The 25,008-nt window shown below is 42.6% G+C and overlaps 1 pseudogene; it reads right to left on the bottom strand.

Moving 5' to 3' along the window:
- Nucleotides 1–312: 312 nt before the first annotated feature.
- LOC141047898 (cytochrome P450 2K1-like) lies at nucleotides 313–25,008 on the bottom strand (annotated as a pseudogene).

The following is a 25,008-nucleotide window of genomic DNA, read 5'->3' as shown; positions in this document are numbered from 1 at the left end:
TTGCTTTGTAACAACATTCACTATTCTTTGTTAGCCATTAAAAGGTACATACCCACAAGATTCCTAATTTGTTTCTCTCACTGAGAGCACTTTATATATTTTTTTAAAACTAAAAAGTTTCCTTTGAATTAAAGGTACATTAGAATAACTGGAGGCCATTGCAAGATTTAGTCCACTAAGGTTTGGGAGCTGTGCATTTTGTGATTCAATAACACATCTTTTACCAAAAGATTTTTGATACTGAAATTTGAAACAAAGTACAAAATTAAATATATTAAAATATAAACAACAAAAACTTTGGTCTCTAATGCACTAATAGTTTGGCTTTACACATGTCATGAATGGTGTAGGGATTAATAAGAATCCAACGCCAGGCTTGAGATTTAGATCTTCTCTAGAAACTCCTGGAGGAGGACAGAAAGTGAATGCTTGAAGAAGTCCAGTAAAAAACAGGAAAAATTCCATCCTGGCCAAACTTTCCCCGGCACAAGCTCTTCTTCCTGTAGAAATGCGATTACTGATTTAACCAGGTCATGTTGATATGATATCTTGGCCATAACACATTGAATATAAAACATACTTTCCAACTCTCTCTTAATGTTCGTGAAGCTCCAGGAAAAAAGGGAGACATCCAGGAAGCCACAAAAGTTTTATAGACCCCCTGGAAAGCATTATTGACTCAAGGTTTCCCGTGCATGGCTCCATGATTCTTTGTATTCAGACTAAGCCCTAGAGTTCTTTGAATATTACAACAATGCTGCATCTTCCATAAAGATGTCAACTGGTTCTTGAAAAAGTGATGTAAAGATTGACCTTGCCCCCTTTCTTTACCCTAAAAATGGCTAGCGCCATTCAGAAATTGATGGTGATCTTCATGAGCTTAAAGAGTATTCCCATTTCCAAGATCCTATCCTATAGCAGGCATTGCAGGACCTTAGGTATCCATGGTTATGACCACTAACAACTAGCTAACTGTCACCATATCAGTGATCATAACTATGGATACCTAAGGTCTTGCAATGCTTTCACATGAAGAAAGAGACATCGCGAATCAGAAAAACTATACGGCATTTCCGATTGGAGGTATTTGCTAATATTATTATTATTACACCTACTACATATTGAGATAGGATCTTGGAGATGGGAATACCCCTTTATGTACTTAAGAGCATGACCAAGCAGCATATGAGTACATTTTGAACTAGTGGTTACTACTCTTCTAAGTGTATACATGCTTGCAACTGGAATTTAAAAGCATCATGTCAGAGGCATAGCTTGGGTGTGGGGCATGTGTCCTGGTGCTGACTTTAAGGAGAACTCCATCAAACAACTCTTCCATGGTCAGGGTATGTAGACAAAGGGCCAGAGAACTAAAATGAATTCTTGCCCCGTATGAAGCAAAACATAGTGAAGACTTTGAGAAATGCGCCCTAGGCTTTATTGCTGAAAAATTCTAAAGTTGCCCATGAATATGCAGAGCACTAGTGTTGGTTGAGCAGTGAAATGCTCAAGTGCTCGGTACTCGAATTGAGCACATTGGATGATCGAATGTGCTTCACTTGAGAAGTGAGCATAATGGAAGTGAATGGCAAATTCAAGCATTTTTCTGGAGGATGGACACATTCTCTCTCTCTCTCGAGTATCGAGCAGTGCCGAGCATGCTCGCCCATCACCATTGAGCATCTAATTAAGGCCGGGGTCACACTTGTGAATATAATGCGAGAATCTCGTGCGAGTCTCTCGCATCACTACCAGGCACTGCCGCCGACACTCAGACCAGAGTGTGCGGCTGCATAGAAATACATGCAGTCTCACACACCGGTCCTGAGTGCCGGTGGCAGTGCCGGGTATTGATGCAAGAGACTAGCTCGAGTTTCTCGCATCACACTCGCAAGTATGACCCTGGCAAAAGACTGTAGAACAGTTTTGAATTTTTCAAAGGACAAGATATGGGCTATAGAAAAAACATACACTATTTCTTAATAAAGTATAGTAATTCTGTTAGGGAGTGTTTTGTGATTTCAGTGACAATTAAAACGATTTGATCTTGCATCTTAATGGTTCTCATTACTTACCTACTGAGAATGGCATAAATGCATCATGTCGGACAAATTTCCCATTTTCATCTAAGAAGTGATTGGGATTGAAATCATAGGGAGTTTTCCATTGGGTCTTGTCATAGAGAACTGATGTCAGGAAAGGAATAACCTCAGTACCCTGTGAATAATAAATCACCAAATATCTTTATTATATACATTTCATTTTTAAAAATGTGAAATTATTGGCATGGTTGTGGACCACATGACAGTCCCTTTGACTAATAGGTAAACACATGAGGAACTTGTTTATTAGCAAAAAACAAAATCCTTTAGGACTTTTTTATTATAAACTCACTTTTGGAATGAGGTAGCCATGGAAATACACATCAGTTGGAGTTGAGTGTGACACGTTCAGTGGGACAATATTGCCAAACCTTTGTATTTCATGTATTACTGCATCAGTGTAAGGCATTTTCATTCGATCTTCAACTGTCGGCAGCCGTCCTGGTTTAATATGTGCTTTAATTTCATCCTGTACCCTCTCTGTAAAGCAAAATAGAAAATATATATATATTTTTGTACTAGCACAGCAATCCCAATGCATGTACTTGATAGATTATAGGCTTATACTATGACTTGTAGTTCCTATATCTGGGGCAGCTTAATCAAGGATAAGCAGACAATTTATTGCATATCCTCACATGCCTATCTTCTTGTAATTGTTTTATCTTTCTTTTTGGCTGTTGCACAAATGCAACAATCCATTATATGCCATAGTATAACAAAAATAGTCTAAATAGTCTAAAATAATTGCACTTTTAATTAAATGTATTTAATAAACGAAACATGCCTAACTCTAAGCGAGAATAAGGATCTATTGTTTATTGCCATCTGTGATCAAATACATGGAATTCATAATGGAGAGCACTTATTTGATTTTTTCTAGTGGTTTTACTATAATATACCAGAATTTGGAATGAACAATGGTATACAGTCTCATTTAAGGCAAAAGGACACCATGAAGACAAAAGAGAACTTGTGCCAAAGTTGTTAAAAAGTCCCAATCAGGTGATGGAGATAACAAACTATTCAAGTCACTGAATATTCTTTAGGGTACAGGTACTGTATGTAAATCATTCCTCCAGAGTAAGAAATCTTCAAAAAGGACAACACCATGAATAATGTTCACTAGTGAGGAAGGTCAGTAATGGAACTATTGTCTATAGCAGTGGTCCCCAACTTTTCTGACCTTGAGAGCCACATTCAGCTTAGAGAGAGGGTCGTCAACCAAAGCCCCCTTTACAGGTATAATGATAACCAAAGCTTTTCCACAGAAATCTCTCCAAAGCAGTACACTGAGATCCAGGGGTTCCCACAATACCCAATTCAGTATTCTCCCATCACGCACTCCCAACACTCTGTGACATCCAGCTTTGAGCACCTCCTCTAACAGGTAGTACCATTCTCCAGCGTACCATACCTAAAACATCTCTAAACCCCTAAGACCAGTAAATGTGCATCCAGATCTTCACTTCTGTGCAGGGCTACTCACAAAAATCACCATTTTGAGATGCACTCTTCATCGTTGTTTGCTAGACCTGGACCTAATGCACCAAGCTGGCAGACTGTTGCGAGCCACAATTCATGGGATCGCAAGCCACATGTGGCTCTCGAGCTACAGTTTGGGGACCACTGGTCTATAGCATGGCTGTAGATTTTTCAAGTGTTGACAATGATCTCAACTTCTATGATAACGTGACAAAGTCATTGTCGAAATCAAATGACATCTTGGCTCCAGTTTGTAAAAAAAATGGAAAACATTGAGATTAATTGGGTATTCTGGGAGAAAAAGTGGTATCACCTATCCCTATAAGATGAGGGACTTTTTCTCCTGTTTAACTGGAGTGGACATCAAGCACGGGCATTGCTCCTTCATTCGTTCTCTATCGGTCTGCCATACATTACATAGAAAATTCCTGAAATAATCCTTTCTTTAACAAACTTCCAAACCTTGATGAGACTAAAACTTAGAATTTTATTCACTAGGAAAAAACCTATTTTAGGTGAAAACTAAATGCTGCACTCTGCAGAAAAAAACACATGTCCCTCTGTCAAAGGTGGGCGGCAGCATCATGATTCTAGAATGTTTCTAAGCAGAATTCCCTAGAACATTAGAAAATATAAAACATTCGTTAAGTTAAAAAAATATACTGTATATGCTAGAATTATCTCAACCTAATTGATAGTTTGCAAATCCTCTTATAGTAAAACCTGTTTGAGAGAACCGCCCGAAATTATATTGAAAAATTCACTTCTGCAGGGATTGGCCATAAAAAAGATGGCCATAATATAGTAAATGAAATATGTTGGAAAAGTACATATGCAACAGAAACTTTGGTCTATGCTAAGTGGTTCAGGAAGAGGTTATTTGGTTGCTGTTCACTTTTAGTCTTATGTAACTTTAAGAAATATAGCAAGAATTACTTTGAATCTCTGGATACTTCATCATCAATAAAATGCCCTATTGGATCATTGTAGATACAGTTTCGGTTCCACCAGCGAAGAGATCCAGGACGGAAGAAAGTAGATTTTCTTCATTAAAATATGTTTCAGTTTTTGTTGATTCCTGAAAATACGAACCACAAATATTCCCCAATTAACTCACTATAATCAGCTGGTTCCAAGGCAATTATAACCTACTTCTGTTTCTTATTTGTTAGACATCTTCCCTTTAATTGAACTTTTTTTGTTCCTGAAGCAGTAAGGTCTGTGCCTCTATACTGCGTGTAACTACCAAGATTGTAGCCTCATGGGAGGCTGTAACCATTATGCAAATTGCTTTATGTTCACTAAATACCTGATCTGATTATGTCTTGCGGATCCTGTGCTTGACATGAAAAAATTGAGAATGTGGAAAAATGTAAAAATACACCTGATGAAGACGGATCCTCCTTCGAAAGGTGTTGTGGTTTAACCCCATCTCTCGTCTGAGTCTCTTTCCTGCTCTCCTAAGACAATTTTCCACATTCTCATTGCTCCTATCCTCCATCGAAGGTTTTCGGCTGGAGCTGCGGTGGAGACCTGACATCCTAGTCTGCCCCTGGGCAGCTTTCTAAGCGCTCCTCTATGACCGCTCATTACTGACAGGAAAAAATTGGCATAGTCAGCACAAATATGGTAGCACAGTAGGAGCTAAAAGTAGCCGCAACTGACCAGTCTGGAGTGACTTAGTCCCCCTTCAAACAGTGAAAGGTGGTTATGGGACATGAAGTGGAAGAAAGTCATTCAGCTCAAGGACCCTGCAAAGCAAGAGTCCATGAGGGCCGCCCAAACATGGAGAGCTAAAGCTAGGTATATTATTTCTGAGCTTAACGAACTGAGTACCTTTTAGAAGCGCAGAAATTGGGAGTTGTTAAAAGGGCTGTCAGCAAAGCAGTTAAGAATTCACCGAAAATGCAGGGAACTGTGACTTACTTTCTCTACAGCTCTCACTTATGCGCTCAAAGGTGGGGACAGTGGCGCCAGTAATGATTGAGCTCAAGACTCACATGACATACCAACTGCACGTGAGCTCCGGAAATGTGAGTGGTGACACCACTGGAATGGTGCCGACATGGGAGGTGAGTTATAGGTGTTTTTATTTTAACGGAAGGGCAAACATTTAGAAAGAGAAGGGGTTGACCTAGTAGTGGACAACCCCTTTTAACATCCAGTTTAACTGTTTTCTAGATGTTTTTAGTATTATATATTGTCTAACCACAGTTATTGTATAAAAGTTAGAAATGTAAGCTCAAAAATTCAACATGAGTTTGAAGGGAGCATTACTCAACCAATTTTAAATTAAATACAACCTTTATTAAAGCTTATCTAAAAACAAGACAACCACACAGAAAACCAACAAATAACCGTGTCACCTATGTTGGCCCTACACTGGGGCCCTGATAGCAGCTGCCTACCAGTGGAGGTTGGCACCCTACACACAATCGAGATCTGATTATCTACCTCCTGATGATCCGAATAGGAGAAACGCGTTGAGGTTTCACTTCATCAGCTACTAACCTTGAGTACCCTTTTATTGTTATCAATATGAGTTATATATATTTTTGTCTCATATGGGCCAATATTGGACTAATGGGTTAAAATGTACCTTCTGGCTATCTAGTTTTTGCTATCCTTATTTGATTTATCAGTCATATCAGGGACTTTAGCGATAGCCGTCGGTCGTGGAGCGGGGGCGCCATTCCGCTGACCAGTAGGGTGCCAACCTCCGCTGACAGGAAGGTTTTCAGTCACAGGGAACAGTATAGTCAGGTACTCATTTGTCTGCACATGTCACTTTATGTCTTGTGTTTACATCACTTTGTTTGCACTTTTTCTATTGTTGCCTAACCTATCCATATCGGCGACACCTTTACACTCCTTTCCTGGTTAAATGGGTGACTGTGTGCTGCACCAGTCCAGGGTTATTTAGGAGCAACAGGGTCAGCCATCGTGGAGCGGGGGCGCCAATCTCGATTGTGTGTAGGGTGCCAAACTCCGCTGGTAGGTAGCTGCTATCGGGGCCCCAGTGTAGGGCCAACATAGGTGACACGGTTATTTGTTGTTTTTCTGTGTGGTTGTCTTGTTTTTAGATAAGCTTTAATAAAGGTTGTATTTCATTTATAATTCGTTGAGTAATGCTCCCTTCAAACTCTAACCACAGGTATACAGTCATTCATAATATTAAAGTGAACCTTTCTCTAAGAATGTGCCTAGAATACCTGAAGCATTGAAGGAGAGGGCAGGATACAACTTTCTAACTTTACCTATTCTGTCATTATCTGGTGCCCTGTTTTATTGAAATGTATCTTTTATTTATATGCATTTGCATCAAACAGTGGGCGAATCAGTGCATTTGCAGTAATCGATTCTTCTTTAATTTTCACTGCGATTGCCACCCCTGAGTTGAGAGCAAAGGTGACTCAAGCAGCAGAGCCTGTCTTTGTTAATTAAGAAGCAGAGAGCAACACCTGAAAATAAAAGGAGTAGCCATGGACTGCAAGTGCACTGGTACGCCCACCTGGTCAATTGAGAGCCTAATTTGCATAGGAAGAAAGCATAAAATTTGTTATAACGGAACATCGGATAATGACAAAAAAGGTATTGGAGGTAATATTTAATCACCATATGATGGTAATATTCAGTAATGGCATAGGTGTAACATATAATATCTACATATGCAAATAATTAAGTTATTTTGATTTGAGGATAGAGAAAATTTATTGTATTTTTGGGCTATAAGATGCACTTTATAGCATGAAAAAATCTTGTTAAAAAATGTGTGCATCTTGTAGTCTGGAGGTAACTGACACGGCATCTTTACTGATACTCTCATCCTCCTCCTATTTAGCATAACTGTGTGTATATGTAGCAGTTCTGTGTGTATGTAGGAGACCTGTGTGTGTATAGATAGTGTGTGTATATAACTGAGTTGTGTGTTTATATGTAGGAGAACTGTGAAGGTATGTAGGAGAGCTGTTTGTGATGTGAGGATTGACAAGTCTGCAGTCACATAGATTGACTGCAGACTTGTAGCCTAAGGCCAGACAACCCATTTAATTATATCATAAAAGAATATTAGGTCAACATATGCACCATCATAGAAAGCAACGCACCTGTTCCTGCTTCTTAAGATAGGCATCAATATATCCTGTGATGTCATTTGCATCGAAATCCAGTCGTCGATTCTTAGAAAAATTTAAAATAAAACTCTTCACATTTTGTATGTTCTGCTGTACTTTCTTATGGAGACCAAGGAGTGTTCCGATGAAGGGATAATAGTTATAAAGCTGTGGAAATCAACAATTCCTCATTAGATGTTCTTACAACAAAAAGTACAGACCAGTTCAATAAGACTTTATTCACACATCAGCATTTTTGATCAGTATTTCATCAGTATTTTTATGTCAAAACTAAGGGTGACTCCAAAACACAAAACAAGTGTCAATCTTTAAATTATACTTTTTCTCTGTGAGTTCCAGTCTCGGATTTGGCATATAAGCAATGATGCAAAATACTGGCCAAATACTGATGTATGTGGCGCCCCTGAGGCTCAGTCGCTACAGAGGTACTGCACTTCCTCCTGAGGTGTGGTATCCCACCATCCAGGTAAGGTGGAGACTCCTGACCACGCTCCAACACCTGCACCCCACACCACAAAGTAGTGTAGCAAAGCACCTTCAGCGGCTCCCTGCTTGGAGTATAGCAGAGCACCCATTGGTGGCTCCCTGCTTGGAACACGAAACGTGCTGGGAGGTGGGTGGAGTTAGATTACATTACAAGGAGCGGGAAGAGTTTAGGATGAGAGGTCAGTTGGTTCGAGAGTTCGAGAGAAGAAGATCCCTGGAGAGAGGGATAGATGGATGGAAGTGCTGCAGCAGATCCCAGTGACCTGGGTCTGCTGGCACGGGAAAGGGAGAGAGAGAAAGCAGCATAGACTGAAAGCCTGATTCTCCATAGAAAGAAAGATTAGTATGGAACGTGAGGAGTAAAAGGGAACAGAGGACGTAGGTTAGAAGAGAACCCTTCCTAGAAGTTCCAAGCGCAAGGCCGGGGCCCAGTCCCCGAGGTTGTATGGATACTAATGGTCCTGCAGCAGACACCGGAGGAATAGAAGTAGTGACCACTTTATTCCCACACAAGACTTGGGGGCACAACAGCGACTGGATAGTGAGCCGGGACTTAGTAGCAAGAAGTCCCCGAAGCAGACTACAGCTGTCTGCTGTACAAGTGTAAGAACATCGGACAGGAGGAACTCCAGTGTAACTCAGTACTAGGAGTACTTCATTTAAAGGCGCTATAAGAGGAGACGTTCAGAAAGGTACATGTTGGCGGAGTGTTGGAAAGGAGTATTCCATCTGGCCTGGAGGTTGACTGAGTCCCTGACCTGGAGGACACGGCACGGAGGCAGGCACCTGTTTGTACAACAGACTGTGAGTAAAGCTTTGGAACTACATGCCCTGGTGTCCTCCACTTATTCCTGCGCCAGCCTGCCCAGCACTGCTGCATCCCTTGCGCCTGACACTACACCATCTACGTGTCACATCACCTACTCTGCCCTGGGACTACAGCCCTGCCTGTGGAGGGCTATAACATCACTGCTGCACCATACCATCTGTCCCAGAGGATCTGTTTGCAGCGTCGGCTTACATCTTCATTGCCGAACACCACAGGTGGCGTCACGAATCACTTATAAACTTTCATCAGCATAAGCACACTGAAACAACCCCTTTTACAATGGGCGCCCAGCGCCACGGACCGGGTCACAGCTGCCGTGACATCTCCCATTGAAGCTCATCGGGCCCGGTACCGAGTACCCCACAGCCCTGGGTGTGAGGGCATCCCATTTTCATGTAGCCTTGCATAGTATTTTGGAAGCAGCTTGGTCAGTCACTGGTTAGTGCTCCACTCTACATGACTAGGAGACTATGTTAGAATCCAGCCAAGTGTAATCACTGAATTGACCTCTATTCGTTTTTTAAACAGGATTTTCATCAATGTAGTGGATTTGATTTTTTATGTGTTTTTGGTCCAAGTGGATGGATTTTTTTTTTTACCATTCATGCCTGTCATCCATTTTTCTCATATGAAAAAAAACTGATTGAGATTTCCTAAGTTTCTACTAGCATTAGTCAGTGAAAATCAGATTTCCACAAATTCACTGAAATGGATGAATTTTATCCACGAAATGGATGAATTTTATCCAGAAAATGGATCAAAATCAGACATGACTTTAGATATATGAAAAGGGCCATATACTATAATAGGTGCATGCGCTATCTGCAAAGAAACAAACAAAAATCACTAAACATGTACCCAAAACGTGTGTAAATGGGACCTAAGTTGGTATGTTCTCCTTATAGGTTTGCATGGGTTCCCTCGAGGTTCTCCACTTTCTTCCTATACTCTAAAAAGCACACGGGTAGGCTCATTGGTCCTAGCGTGTGGGTGAGAGACAGATTTAGATTGTGACCCTCTTTGGGGACAAGAACTGATAAGAGTAATGGCGATCTCTGTGGAACGCTGTAGAATATTATGGTACAAATTTTTTTGGAAAAGACAACACATTATATCAATCAATTAAAAAAATATTATCTAGGATTTGAAAAAAGGGTCTCGTTTTTCATGAGAGAGTAATGCTTCAGCTGTATCAAGTTTTTCAGCTAAAAATAATTGACATAAACCCTTCATGACGTGGTGATTTTCCATTTTTTTGTTTTCATTTTTTCCATCCCTTTCTTCCAAGAAACACAACTTTTTTATTTTTACGTAAACATAGTGGTATGAAGGCTTGATTTTTGCAAGACGATCTGAATTTTTGAATGACACCTTTCATTCTAAGGGTGTGTTTCCACGGGCAGAAACCAACACAGCACATGTCCGCTTCGTCCAAAGCGCTGCCGGCTTTTGAACGCCGGTGATTCCGCATGTGTTCATTGAACCGTACGGAATCACTGTGTCTTTATACATTGGACAGTGATATATATCTTGCGGAGACGGAGTGTTTCCGCAAGATAAATAGACATGCTGCGGTCTGGAATGACTTGGTGGCGGTGGTGGTGACCATACTGATGGGTTGTTGTGAATATCATATTTTATGGGCGGCTTTGGTGACTACCATAGTCTGTAGGGGGACAGTGTAAGGAGTGGTTACAGTTTGAAGAGGGCAGCATGTGGGCAATATGAGGGCATAATGTGAAAAAAGGGTACAGAATGTAGAGGGGACAGTGTGACATAGAGACACAATATGGAGAAGGGTTAGCATGGTGGGGGACAGTGTGGAGATGTAGAGAGTGTCATGGAAAATTAGAGAGGGGACGGCCATGGTATAAGACATGGTTCATATGGGCAAATGGTGTGGCGGTTATAGCTGGTAATGGTAGACAGTGTTGAGGTCATATTCAATAGGAGGCCTATTTATGTTATAATATGAAAATATTTTTTCATGCAGAGGGCATCTTAATAACATTCATATTTTTAAGGGCAAAGTGTTGAGATGTTCTGTAAAAGACTGGAGAAGAGAGAGGTCTGCAGAGACCAGCAGTGAATGTGAAAAGTCATCATCATGTCATCTAGACAAAATGAAGATGAAAAGAAAAAGATGACTCTAGAGATGATGTAATCTATGGTACCTGGATATCAATGATTGTTTGTGATACTGAATAATTCTCATCTTTGCTGTAGTTCCTGTAAGATCCGCAGACTGATAATGGCTGTTAATAACAACTGCCAATATCCCCTTACCATTGTTAAGGACATTCTGGGAGTTGTAGGCTATTTGTTTAAGGGGCAGAGATGTACTTGTATCCAAGTAATTTTAAGCGTGCCCTGAAAACGCATTTATTCAGACTGGCCTATCGCCTCAACACATTAACCTAATCTATTCCTGTGTGGCACAGCCAAAAGTTTTACCATAACCAGGTTCCCCGCATTATGTTCCCACATGCTTTATGCATCCATTAGCCCTCTGTGTCTGTACTGTTACACACTTAACATTATGGCTGGTCCATACAATCGGCAACTGTTACCACCCACCTTTCGTGTCTCCCCTTTTTCCTCATAGACTGTAAGCTTGCGAGCAGGGCCCTCATTCCTCTTGGTATTTGTTGTAATCTATGTGATTATTGTTATGCTGTAATGTCTATTGTCTGTACAAATCCCCTCCGAAATGTAAAGTGCTGCGGAATATGTTGGCGCTATAGAAATAAAATTTATTATTTTTATAAGTACAATCATGTACAAATGGAAGTTCTATTGATGTATTAATTTACTGACGGTGGTTCTGGTGACATAGTCAAGTACTGGTGGTGGATCGAGTGATGAATTCATGTACTAATGGTGGTTCTGGTGATGTATTCATGTACTGATGGTGGTTCTGGGGAATTCATGTATTGTTGGTGGTTTTGGTGATGTATTTATTTACTATGTTTCTGGTGCCATATTCATGTACTATTGATGGCTCTGGTGCGCTAATTATGTACTGATGATGATTTTGCTTCATATTCATGTACTGATGACAATGATGAATATATCACAAGAATCATCATCACTACATGAATGCAGCAGCAGAACAAACATCACTACATGAATATGTCACCAGAACCACCATCAGTTTAATGCAAGCTGTGTTTGTCACATGACGGACTAAAAACTATTAGATTTATCCCTTTATTTAAAATGGGGTTCTGTTTATTTTCCATTAGGGTATCTGCAAGATGCTGGACACCTTAATTGAAACCAAACGGCCTTGATTACAGTTACGCTTTATTATTTTCCATAACTATCCTTGGATTCTACAGTAATAGGATGTCAGGGATGAATATCTCTATTTTTCCCCCTGTAATGTGCAAATGGTCTGCAAAAAATGAATGATTCAGCATCTAATGTTGAAACTGCACTCCCTGTTAAGTCACATCCCTGAAGTACACCACTTTTTTTTACTTTTGATGACATATTTTTGTGAAAAGAATTCTAGTGGAAATGGTTATCACCAGAGTTTGCAATAGGGGTCCTGCTACCTTAGTCGCTGAGCCATTTCTTTGCTTTGGGGTAGGGGGCACCATTGGCTTCATCTACCTAGGGCACCAAAATACGTTGTCCTGGCCCAGATGATAACCTGCCATGATGGGAGCATGGAACAACACGCACCCCTGTCAGCACGCGTTAATCGTCACTGCCAGAGATTGACAGCGAGATTTAACAGGTTATCAACTGCGGGTGTAGCTTTGCTAAACCTGCAGCTGTTAGTGGCATATGGTGGCTTACTAATTTAGCCATCACATGCAGAGAAAAATTTTGGGTCGGTGTGCAAGCCTGCTTCAAAGGCATGGACGTGAAGAATGGTGTAAGCTCCCTTTTTTGCACTGTAAATGCTGTTAATGTACCAGTATGAAATATCTTATGCTACTGTGCAACAGGGACTAATTTTTGCACTAATATGCCAAGGTAATACTGGGTTAACCATATGTCAAACCATTAAAGTGAGATGTGTTTGTCAGATAACTTCTAGAAACAAACTATAGATGAAAATCACATCAGCTCGTTACTTGTACACTTGCCTCCTTAAGAGGGTGAAGTCAAGTGTGTGTGAAGTCTTCCTGAAGGAGCAGACAGAAGTGAGTGAGGAAAGATGCTCAGCACACAAGTTGTGATCAGAATGAGCTGAGGAAAAAAGTTATGTACCTAGGCCTCCTTCTCATCTGAAAGCATAAAGCCTGAAAAAGCTGAGGAAGCTGGTCGGAGAGAGAGTCTATAACTCCTCTATATAAAGAACCAAGGTCTCAGGTGCAGATTGTTGTGGACAAAAATTATACAGTATATGCAGATAATGGGACTTGAAGAATCAGTGCACCTCCTATACAGAACTGCACCGGAGGCCTTGTCTGAGAACGAAGACCTCACTTCACATTAAATTTGTTTGCTGCAACAGAATTGAAACTTCACACAGTAACTAATACGATGGATATACCTGTGAATTCTTACAAGTAAATGTTTGCAAATATTCCTGCATGATCATCTGTTTTCTGGACTATTTGGAGTGCACCACATTACACCACACTACCACGAAGCAGAGATTAATTGAGTGCACCCTGGCATCATGCACGTTCTCCTTTTTTGTGGTAACTTTCACACACCATGTGGTACTACATATAAAGCAGAGTGTGAATTTTGCAATATATACTGTAATAAATCTATACAAGACCGCCATCAGAATGACCTGGACCTACAGGACAAAGTGGCTGGTTCCCGCAAACTCTCTATTATGTTCATCTTGTACCCACTGTATTTGGTGAGCGTCTCAGAAGGACTGTTCTCCAGTACAACAAGCCATTTAATTTGAGAAAGAGGAAACAGAATATTAATTTGTTATTGTACATGACTTTCAATGTATCATTTAGGGAACCAAGTTTGTACATCATCATCTAATATATTGGGCACTTTTAATTTATAAATGAAGAGACTGAAGAGTAGTTAATGAGAACCAAAAAGTGAGTCTGGGTACATTTGTTTGAGCTCCTGATAGCGGTACCAATGGTCCTAAAGGCGATTCTGAAACTATTCTCATGAGACTTCACTAAAAACTTTAGATATAAGATCTGAAGGTTTTCTTACCATCACTTTGGGTGAAGCAACTAGTTTGACACTTTCATCTAACATGTTGATTAATTTTTGAAACGTTGGGTCATCATACTCAAACCTTTTCCCAAAGATAATAGAGCAGATTACGTTGGAAAGTGCACTATTTGTTAGCAAGTGAGTATTGAATGGCTTGCCTAGAAGAATAAAAACATTAAAAAGGTTAAAATATGAATTAAAATAAATAACTAGAAAAAAATAATAAAGTTACTCAATTTGAAAGGTCATTTGTAACCCCAGGATAAGACTACTATCAGTAGATCGCTGAATCCACTTTAGAGATAATTTCATGGGAGGAAGCTTTTAGCTATGATGATGACAATTGAAATCCTAATGATTTGTTTAGATGCTGCAAGCATTTTCCACATGCAGCAAATTTTGATGCAAATTTCGAACAACTATAGAGCAAAAAGCCAACACTTTGAGGTGTACCCTCTGTAAAGTGGGTTCTGGACACATAGATGATGGTGGATATGTATCACAGAGGTAGTTGTCACCTGTGATATAAACCTGAAGTATTGATCTAGTGCACATAGCACTAAATGGTTTAGTGCATCTGGATCAGGTTTTACGGGCAGCCTAAGAGATGGGTGGGTCTGGCTGCCCACGTACCCCACCTCTGGGAGTGTGTCACATATTAAAATGGAGCATGTTGTTTGACGCATGGTCTGTGTGTGTAAAAGGAGAAGGCCTCCTGAACGTTATATCCAAACTGAGCCTTTATACTGATTTCTATCCAGTCTGTATGACCTGGACTAGCTCTAAAGAGACTTTGCCAAAGATTGCTTACTTTGTTTCCTGCACTGAAAGGCTGTGTATGTCACGCCTTTCTGTTTGTATTTGATTGTCAGCGTGACAATGCATGTTTTTTGCTTTAACCCCTTGCTCCTTTCCCCCTAATTGAGCTGGGATGCTGCTGGCTTTTACCTGTATGGAGCCTGCTCAGTTCCCTGCTCTGCTGCATAGCTGCACATGTGGTGTTAAGTCTTTGCTCTGCTGCTTGGAAGCTGTCTGCGGGTTGTTAGGTCATTTGCAGCTGGTGCATGACTTTCCACGTGTGTCTTGGCTGGCAGCCATGGCCAGGAGCTCTAAGCTGCAGTTCCTGCACTGATTGTGCTGCAGTGGATTTTGTGTGTGCTTAGGGCGTGCGCAGCCACACCTTCCCTGCTTTTATCAGGGTTAGTGTGTGTACTTGAAATGCTGTCTCCAGCCAATTGCTGAAGGACAGCTTCTTTATAAACTGACCCGGCCCTATGGGCGGGGCCAGAGCTACTCACAAAGCTCCTGGACTTTGCCATTTGTGTCTCGTGTCTGTGGACCTCATCTGTCTCGGTTATGGTACCAAATTCCCTGCCTTGATTCCTGCTTTGTCCTGTTCCCTCGCCCTGCCCCGGAGGCGGTATATCCGGGCCTGAATCCCTGATCCTGTACCTGTCCTGTGCCTGACCCTGTCTAAATTCGCCCTGGCCTAGAAGCCATGTATCCAGACTTGAATCCTTGATCCTGTACTTATCCTGTACCTAACCATGTCTGAACTGCCTGCTATGTTGTGTTCCTGGAATCCCTCTGTGTTTGGAGCCCTGCACCCAGTGACTCTGAGACTCTTGTAACTGGTGTTCCTGCTGAGCATCTACTATGCTGTACTCTGACTACCATGCAGTGCTAGCTCCATGCAGGCCCAGCAATCCTGCGGTGTTAGCACCATCACGCTTGAGTTCCTTCCTAGGTCCGATGCCCGGAGCCTGACGACCGCAGTCTGGAACCTGATGACCGCTTCCTGGAGCCTGGAGCTGGATGACTGCAGTGGTGCCTGTAGGTCGTCTTGGATGTCCGGAATCAAATGACTCCCGTCTGATGTCTGCTGGTGACTCTGATGTCCTGTGGGTGACCCTGATGTCCTGATGACCTCGTGTACCCTGATGTCCTGATGACCTTGTGTGTCCTGATGTCCTGATGACCTCTTGTGTCCTGATGCCCTGATGACCTCGTGTGTCCTGATGTCCGGATGACCTCGTGTGTCCTGATGTCCGGATGACCTCGTGTGTCCTGATGTCCGGATGACCTTGTGTGTCCTGATGACCTCGTGTGTCCTGGTTTTGTCTATGTACTGTGACTTTACTTTAAGTAAACTTTACTTTATTTATACCTGAAGTTGTGCGGTGTCATCAAGTCCTACGTGTCCTTGTCCACATGCTCAGCTGCCACAGTATCCCGGTCGCTGCCCTTCCCTAGATCGGGTAGGCCCGGGTCCCCCTCTGTGGTATAGAGGGTCCATATTGTGTCCCCGGGGGATGCCCGCCCCTCAACATCGGCATGGAGGCGCCTGCTGGGCCGCGTCTGCGGCTGCAGTCATGACAGAAGCTTTGGCCTTGGACTCAGCTGAGTATGTATGGACGGTAGGACTTTTTCCGAGCCCCGCTTGGCTAGCGGATGAGATGGCTCGGATCCCAGCTGGTAGTGGACTAGATTGCTCAACCCTGCGCTTGGTAAGCGGTTTGGATTTCTGGAGCAATGAACTCTGCTGCTTGTGAACTGGGACTTACCGCCTATCCCAAGAAATGTTTCTGTGTATTTTTTTTGGGGGGGACTTCAGAAGAGGGGGCTTTAGGAGGGGAAAATGTCACGCCGTTCTGTTTGTATTTGATTGTCGGCGTGACAATGCATGTTTTTTGCTTTAACCCCTTACTCCTTTCCCCCTAATTGAGCTGGGATACTGCTGGCTTTTACCTGTATGGAGCCTGCTCAGTTCCCTGCTCTGCTGCGTAGCTGCACATGTGGTGTTAGGTCTTTGCTCTGCTGCTTGACCATTCACAAGTGCGGTCCCTGGTCGCCGCTGTGGAAGCTGTCCGTGGGTTGTGAGGTCATTTGCAGCTGGTGCATGACTTTCCACGTGTGTCTTGGCTGGCAGCCATGGCCAGGTGCTCTAAGCTGCAGTTTCTGCACTGATCGTGCTGCAGTGGTTTTTGTGTGTGCTTAGGGCGTGCGCAGCCACACCTTCCTTGCTTTTATCTGGGTTAGTGTGTGTACTTGAAATGCTGTCCCCAGCCAATTTCTGAGCGATAGCTTCTTTATAAACTGACCCGGCCCTATGGGCAGGGCGAGAGCTACTCACAACTCACAAAGCTCCTGGACTTTGCCATGTGTGTCTCGTGTCTGTGGACCTCGTCTGTCTCGGTTATGGTACCAAATTCCCAGCCTTGATTCCTGCTTTGTCCTGTTCCCTAAACCTTCCCTGGAGGCTGTATATCCGGGCCTGAATCCCTGATCCTGTACCTGTCCTGTACTTGACCCTGTCTAAATTCGCCCTGGCCTAAAGGCCATGTATCCAGGCTTGAATCCTTGATCTTGTACCTATCCTGTACCTGACCATGTCTGAACTGTCTGCTATGTTGTGTTCCTGGAATCCCTCTGTGTTTGGAGCCCTGCACCCAGTGACTCTGAGACTCTTGCAACCGGTGTTCCTGCTGAGCATCTACTATGCTGTGCTCTGACTACCTTGTGGTGCTAGTGGGTTGCCCTCCCAGGGCTGTGGGATACTCGGTACCGGGCCGGTGTCAGGGGGATGTGTCACAGCAGCTGTGACCCGGTCCGTGGCCCTGGACGCCCAAGCAATGGGGAGATAAAGTTAATGGTTGAATAGTTTGTGACGCCACCCGTGGTGTTTGGCAAATATGATGTTAGGCCAACGCTGCAAACAGATCCGCTGGGACTGATGGTATGTGCAGCTTAGATGGTAAAGCTCCCCACGGGTGGAGCTGTAGTCCCAGGGCAGTGTAGATGTAGCTGGCATGGAGATGTAGCAGTGCCGAAAGTGTAGGGAACAGACAAGACACAGCGGTTGTAGTTTCTGTACCTTTACTGAGTATATGCAGTCCAGAGTCCTGATTACAGATGGTATTGGAGCAGGTTAGCCCGGAAGCAGATCAGGATTCTCTCTCAGCAGAAGGGCAGTGCAGTCTCCTTCCTAGCGCTTGTAGTGTGAAGCACTCCAGTACTTAGTTACTCTGAAATGCCTCTCTTCAGATGTTCCTAGAACTATACTTGTATGACAGACAGCTGTAGCCTCTCTCGGGGACTCCTCTCTTCAGTCCTAGCTCTCTATTCAATTGCTGTTGTGTCCCAAGTCTTTGCTGAGAGCAGGGCATTTACAGCCTCCTACTCCTCTGGTATCTGTGGTAGGACTGTCAGTATCCGTACCACCGTGGAGACCAGGCTCCAGTTCTGTGCGCTCTCAAGCTGAGGGAGCTCGCCTTCTGCAGCTCAACCTCTCAGCTTCCCACCTCCCATCTGCACACTTCACCCTCCGCAGACTATCTCACCCTTCTTCCTCCTGGCCCTCAGAGGACACTCCTCTCCAGAATCCTGGTTCAGAGTTCCCCCTGGTGACCCGTGTGGAACTGTGTTGCATGCATTAGGTCAACTGCTGGAGAGACCCATCACTGCTTCCAAGCCTGGCATTACCCTCCCCTGGAGGAAGGCAAAGCCAGTGTGGCGACCATACCCCTGGGGGCGCCACACTAGCTCCATGCAGGCCCAGCAATCCTGCGGTGTTAGCACCATCACGCTTGAGTTCCTTCCTAGGTCCGATGCCCGGAGCCTGACGACCGCAGTCTGGAACCTGATGACCGCTGCCTGGAGCCTGGAGCTGGATGACTGCAGTGGTGCCTGTAGGTCGTGTTGGATGTCCGGAACCAAACGACTCCCGTCTGATATCTGCCGGTGACTCTGATGTCCTATGGGTGACCCTAATGTCCTGATGACCTCGTGTACCCTGATGTCCTGATGACCTTGTGTGTCCTGATGTCCTGATGACCTCGTGTGTCCTGATGTCCTGATGACCTCGTGTGTCCTGATGTCCTGATGACCTCGTGTGTCCTGATGTCCAGATGACCTTGTGTGTCCTGATGACCTTGTGTGTCCTTGTTTTGTCTATGTACTGTGACTTTACTTTAAGTAAACTTTACTTTATTTATACCTGAAGTTGTGCGGTGTCATCAAGTCCTACGTGTCCTTGTCCACATGCTCAGCTGCCACAGTATCCCGGTCGCTGCCCTTCCCTAGTTCGGGTAGGCCCGGGTCCCCCTCTGTGGTATAGAGGGTCCATATTGCGTCCCTGGGGGATGCCCGCCCCTCGCCATCGGCGTGGAGGCGCCTGCTGGGCCGCGTCTGCGGCTGCAGACAGTCGTGACAGTGTATTTTTCCTTTTTCTTGTGACTGGTTTACGAAGTACCAATAAACCAGCATAGACAATTAAACAGAAACGCTTCCAGTGTTACCTCACGACGCATACAAGCGAGTAGGAATCGCACACCTTAAATATGTAGTGGAAGCGTCTACTGTATGTAAATGGGGTTCACAAAACACTTATGAGTAGCAATATAGTTTAAAAGTCTTGTCTGGTCTAAAATGAAAAGTCTGCAGTTACTAGGTGTGACTGCAGACTTTTGAACCCCCATAGTACATGCACTGGGCACTGCGAGGACTCATCGGTCTCTAAACCGGGAATGGTAGTGACGTATGCTATATGCATATTCCAAGGCAATACCTGTATAGTGGGCCTCTTTCCATACAAATGTATGGAGCAATGGTGCCACTGGCTAGTGGGCACGGCCTCGCTCAACACACTTGAGTGTATACCGGGTTGGAGAGAGGCAAACAAGAAGTTAGATATAAACCTATGAGTTAAATGTGAATGATATACCTTACCATTGTAAGATTTAAAACTTTCTATAAGGGGCATTAATTCATCTTGAATTCTGGCTTCTACACCTTTCTTCCCCATTCCAAAGTCTCGAAGTGCTGATAGTGTGAACCTCCTCATGGATTTCCATTCTTCTCCATTAGTATATATTATGCCTGAATCACAGTTATATATGAGAAAGGAAACATTAGGCTTCAGTAACAATTAATGAATCATTTTGAAAAAAGTAGCCGTGTAATCTAAACAATCCAACAAGTTGTTTCTTTAGCAGTTAAAGAAATTGAAATCCGTGACTTAAAAATTGCATTTAAAAATAATATCCACAAGTAAGAAAATGCAAGTAAATTGACCTCCAAGTTGTCAAACATAATAATAATTATACTTTTAACCCCTTTACGACCTATGACGTATAGGTACATCATAGGTCGCCTCCTATCATCGCTGGAGCCCGCATCTTTCCCGGCACATGTCAGCTGATTTCATCAGCTGACATGTGCCCCTAACAGCCATGTGTGGAATCACGATCAACCTGCAGCTGTTAACATTTAACATGATCGCACCAGTAGCACATCATTAGCTCCACCCAAACTGCTATGAGTTCAGCCCCGTGTTTCCTGTGCTAATAGCAGATGAGCATTTTTGCTACACAGAGCAGGGCTGAATCCCTGTTGTGTGTAAAATAGGCGATTGTATGAGTTGAGCTTTTAGTCTCCCATAGAGACTTTTGAAGCAAGTAAAAAGTAAAAAAATGTAAAAAATTAAAAAAAAGAAAATTAAAATCACCCTCCTTTTGCCCCATTCAAAATAAAACAATTAAAAAACTATTAAAAAAAGATACACATAATGGTATCACCACATTCAGAAACACCTGATCTATCAATATATATAAAAAATTAATCCGATCGGTAAACAGTGTAACAAGAAAAAAAAATTAAAATGCCAGAATTACAATTTTTTGGTCACCACAACAATGTATTAAAATGCAGTAACAGATGATTAAAACTATGTATCTACCCCAAAATGGTATGAGTAAAAATGTCAGTTCGGCACGCCAAAAATAAATCCTTACCCGGCCCCAGATCACAAAAAATAAAGACACTATGGGTCTTGGAAAATGACAATTTTTTTTCACCGCTTAAATAAAAAAAAGTCTATACACATTTGGTATCTACGAACTTGTAATGACCTGGACAATCATAATGGCAGGTCAGTGTTACTATTTAGTGACCATGATAAAAAAAAACAATTGTGGAATTGCTTTTTTTGCAATTTCACCACACTATGAATTTTTTTCAAGTTTTCCAGTTCATGATATGGTAAAACCAATGGTGTCATTCAAAATCCCAATTGACCCCTCAAAAAACAAGCCCTCATGTGGCCATATTGATGGAAAACTAAAAAAGTTACGGCTCTGTTAAGAAGAGGAGCAAAAAAACGAAAATGGAATAAATCAAGGTGGTAAAGGGGTTAATGAAAATGAAAAATAAGGATGAAGGTAAGGCCGGGGTCAAACTTGCGAGAAACTCGCACGAGTCTTGCACCTCAATACCCGGCACTGCCGCCAGCACTCGGGACTGGAGTGTGTGGCTGCATGTATTTCTATGCAGCTGAACCATCCGGTCCGAGTGCCGGCGGAAGTGCTGGGTTTTGAGGTGCAAAACTCGTGCGAGTTTCTCGCAAGTTTGACCCCGGCGTAACAGAAAAGATGGAGAAAGTGAACACAAAAAAGAGCAAAAGGAAGATAAGAAAAAAACAGGAAATGGAACAAAGGACAAATAAAGAAAATGATGATCCAACTCAACAAGAAAGTTGGAGAAGAAGATGAGGAACAAAAAGCGAGGAAGAAATGTAGAATGAAGAAGATAATGACAACAATTTACAAGAAAACGGTGAAGGAAGAATAATAAAGAGGATGATTTTTTTTATAGTGATGGTGAAGGAGATGGAAAAGAAGCCACGAAGGTGAAAATTATGAAGATACCATAAAAATGATGAAGATAATAATGAAATAGATGAATAGTTAGAGAAAGAAAATAAAAAAAGAAGGAAGAAGACATCAAAGAAAACAGGAAAAAGAAAAATGATGATAAAGAAGATGAATGAGAAGATGATGTATAGAAGTAAGAGATGAAGGAAAAGGTAGATAAAAGAAAAAAAGATGACTGTGACTACTTTCTAGGACTAGGAGAAAACACAGTGTGCACAACTTGAGGGGTGCCAAGGTAGGCTCCCAAACCGTATATACCGCAAATGAAAACCTGGCACTCATCTTAATGCTGTGAAGTGAATTTATTGTAGTACCAAATAAAACGTTTCGGTCTACTTGACCTTCATAAGTTACGTACTGAGTGTGGTTTAGGGTGCTGGAGGGTGCTTGTGGGTGTCCCGTGTGAATCAGTCTCACTACTGGTATAATGCCATAAATATTCAGGGGCAAAATCTGGTATAAATCTTAGTCGCGATGGGGTTAAAGCACACTTGGCCCTCCTGGACGCGGTATCCATTTTCTATTTCAGGACACGTTCTATCTCCAAATCCGTGGCACCGCAATGGGCTCCAACGTAGCACCCCCATCATCTCTAGTATTCTTCTTCCCTAACTGGTCACCAGTGTTGATTTTACGATTTATAGAATGCATCTATAATAATAAATGCCCTAAGCAACTTCCGGTTGTAACAACTTCCGTCCAGTTGTAACCGGTGACGTCACCGCACACCTCTTTCCATGTTAACCCTCAACACACACACTCCACTCACCTTTCACCATCTCCACTCACGTCCACTCACTCTTTCACTCCACATACGACCCTTTCTCTCACTCCGTCTCTCATACTCACGCCGTCATCGCCGCTGATCCACGATCCCCGACATCATCTTCCGCCGGCGCCATCCTGAATCCAGACGTCCTCCACGCCGGCGACATGTTCTTGCGGCGACGCCATTTTGGATCGGCGAAATCCCACGATAGTCAAGATGGCGTCGCCGCAAGAACATGTCGCCGGCGAGGACGACGTCGGGATCCAAAATGGCGTCGGCGAAAACTCACGAGATTTCGCCAACGCCATTTTGGATCCCGACGTCGTCCACGCTGGCGACATGTTCTTGCGGCGACGCCATTTTGGATCGGCGAAATCCCACGATAGTCAAGATGGCGTCGCCGCAAGAACATGTCGCCGGCGTGGACAACGTCTGGATCCAGGATGGCGCCGGCGGAAGAAGATGTCGGGGATCGTTGAGCAGCGGCGATGACGGCGTGAGTATGAGAGACGGAGTGAGAGAAGGGGTCGTATGTGGAGTGAAAGAGTGAGTGGAGATGGTGAAAGGTGAGAGGAGTGTGTGTTGAGGAGTGTGTGTGTTGAGGCAAGTTAACATGGCAAGAGGTGTGATGCTATCGCATCCTCCCGATGCGATAGCATCGGGCCATAATCTAGTAATATCATATTTTTATAGTTCTATTATAATTCTATAAATACCATGTTGATTAGAGACGATTTTGAAGATTGGAGAAATGGCCCTTTCTCCAAAATCATCAGCTCGGGTAACAAGTGCTTCCTTTACAATTTTATATCCTGAAAGTATCACCATTTTCTTGGGTCCAAAATGCAAAGTAAATATTTCTCCATACTTCTCAGAAAGCTGCAAAATATAATATTTTTTTTAAGGTATATAGACATTTATTTGAATAGTACAGACAGATTTGTATTTTCAAACCACAATATCACTTAAAAATAACCTATAAAGATAAACTTCCAACAAGCCACAGTTGCTGTTGAGTCCATGAAACTGGGGAAGTATATAAAAGACTTCAAGGACTTAAGCACTTGCGCACTGCTTAGGTAAGACCCTGCAAGGCATTCCATAAGAATTTCATGGAAGTCCTGAGCAGTTTGACTGTGATTGCAAGTGATCTGATGATCGAGTAAAATATAATATTCAGATTTCGCTGCAACTGTTAAGCTCTCTGCCTCAATTTCGAAGTTCAACCACCAAGCTTAGAGCCTCAATGTGACATGTAATTATTACAAGTTTTGCCCACGTATAGTGTTGCATCCATTGGCCTTTTGGTTTCAGAGACTATAAGTGCTACACTGGCCGGCCTCCTACGGAATAAGTTGTAAGTTTACCCTTCTTTGTCTATAATTATACTTTCCTGGGAACCATGTTTAGTGTCAAAGACACCAACAACTGATGACCCTCTTACATATTTAATCAATGATACAGTCCAAAACACAATTCAGTGAGATTTCAAAACTGTATCTGATGAAACTCAGTCTAGCACCTTGTGATGAATCAGCACATTTATAGAGTTTTGAGTTTAGACCAATTTCTTTGGAGTTCAGTTGGGTTCATAAAAGGGGCCCTATGCTTTATATTTCAGTCCCTGTTCTGGCAATTAGTGGGAGTTATGATATACGGCCCTTAGAAGTAATCAGTTAACCAGTACAGATTTGTTTTTGTTCCATGTTGATCAAATGTTAATCTCAAGGAAATTCCAACACCAATGTCCAACTCTACTCACATTCATGTGCGTCAATGCACATAAATCTTCCCCATAATATTGGCCATAGTAAGGAAAATCATCCCCATAATATTATCCATAATTTTTTAATGAAATGATCAACGCTCTTGGAAATGGTATTGAAGATACATTTGGCCATATATTAAATGCTGTGTTATTTTAATTAATCCATTGTTTTCTTCTATTTTCCCATTAAAGGAATAAGGTACTAACTGAATAAATGAACACATTGAAAACCATGACAACAGAATATGGTTGCATGCATCCCCAGCACCATGAATCCATTCATACCTATGTCATTCAGCAACCACCCCAATTCCTTAGCCCTTAGTTAAAAACTGCTACACCCCTGTTGACTATACAGTAAGTACAGTATCCTGCCTGCATCAGAGATTTGTGGGGCTTTTTCAGGTCCAGCAAGTTGAGATTTCCAATGACCGGCAGAGACATAGGTCCAGGGGGCATCTTTGCTGTGCGCTTCTTAATTCCATTTATCAAATAGATGAATAGGGCAATGAAAATTGAAAAGTATACCAACACATCGGCTCTAGCCAAAAAGTAGGCAATAAAAGCCAT

The sequence above is a fragment of the Dendrobates tinctorius genome, unplaced genomic scaffold (assembly GCF_039654945.1).
Source record: "Dendrobates tinctorius isolate UK_male_01 unplaced genomic scaffold, ASM3965494v1 ptg000129l, whole genome shotgun sequence".
In the NCBI taxonomy this organism is placed as follows: Eukaryota; Metazoa; Chordata; class Amphibia; order Anura; family Dendrobatidae; genus Dendrobates; species Dendrobates tinctorius.
This window is presented reverse-complemented; position numbering and strand designations above follow the sequence as displayed.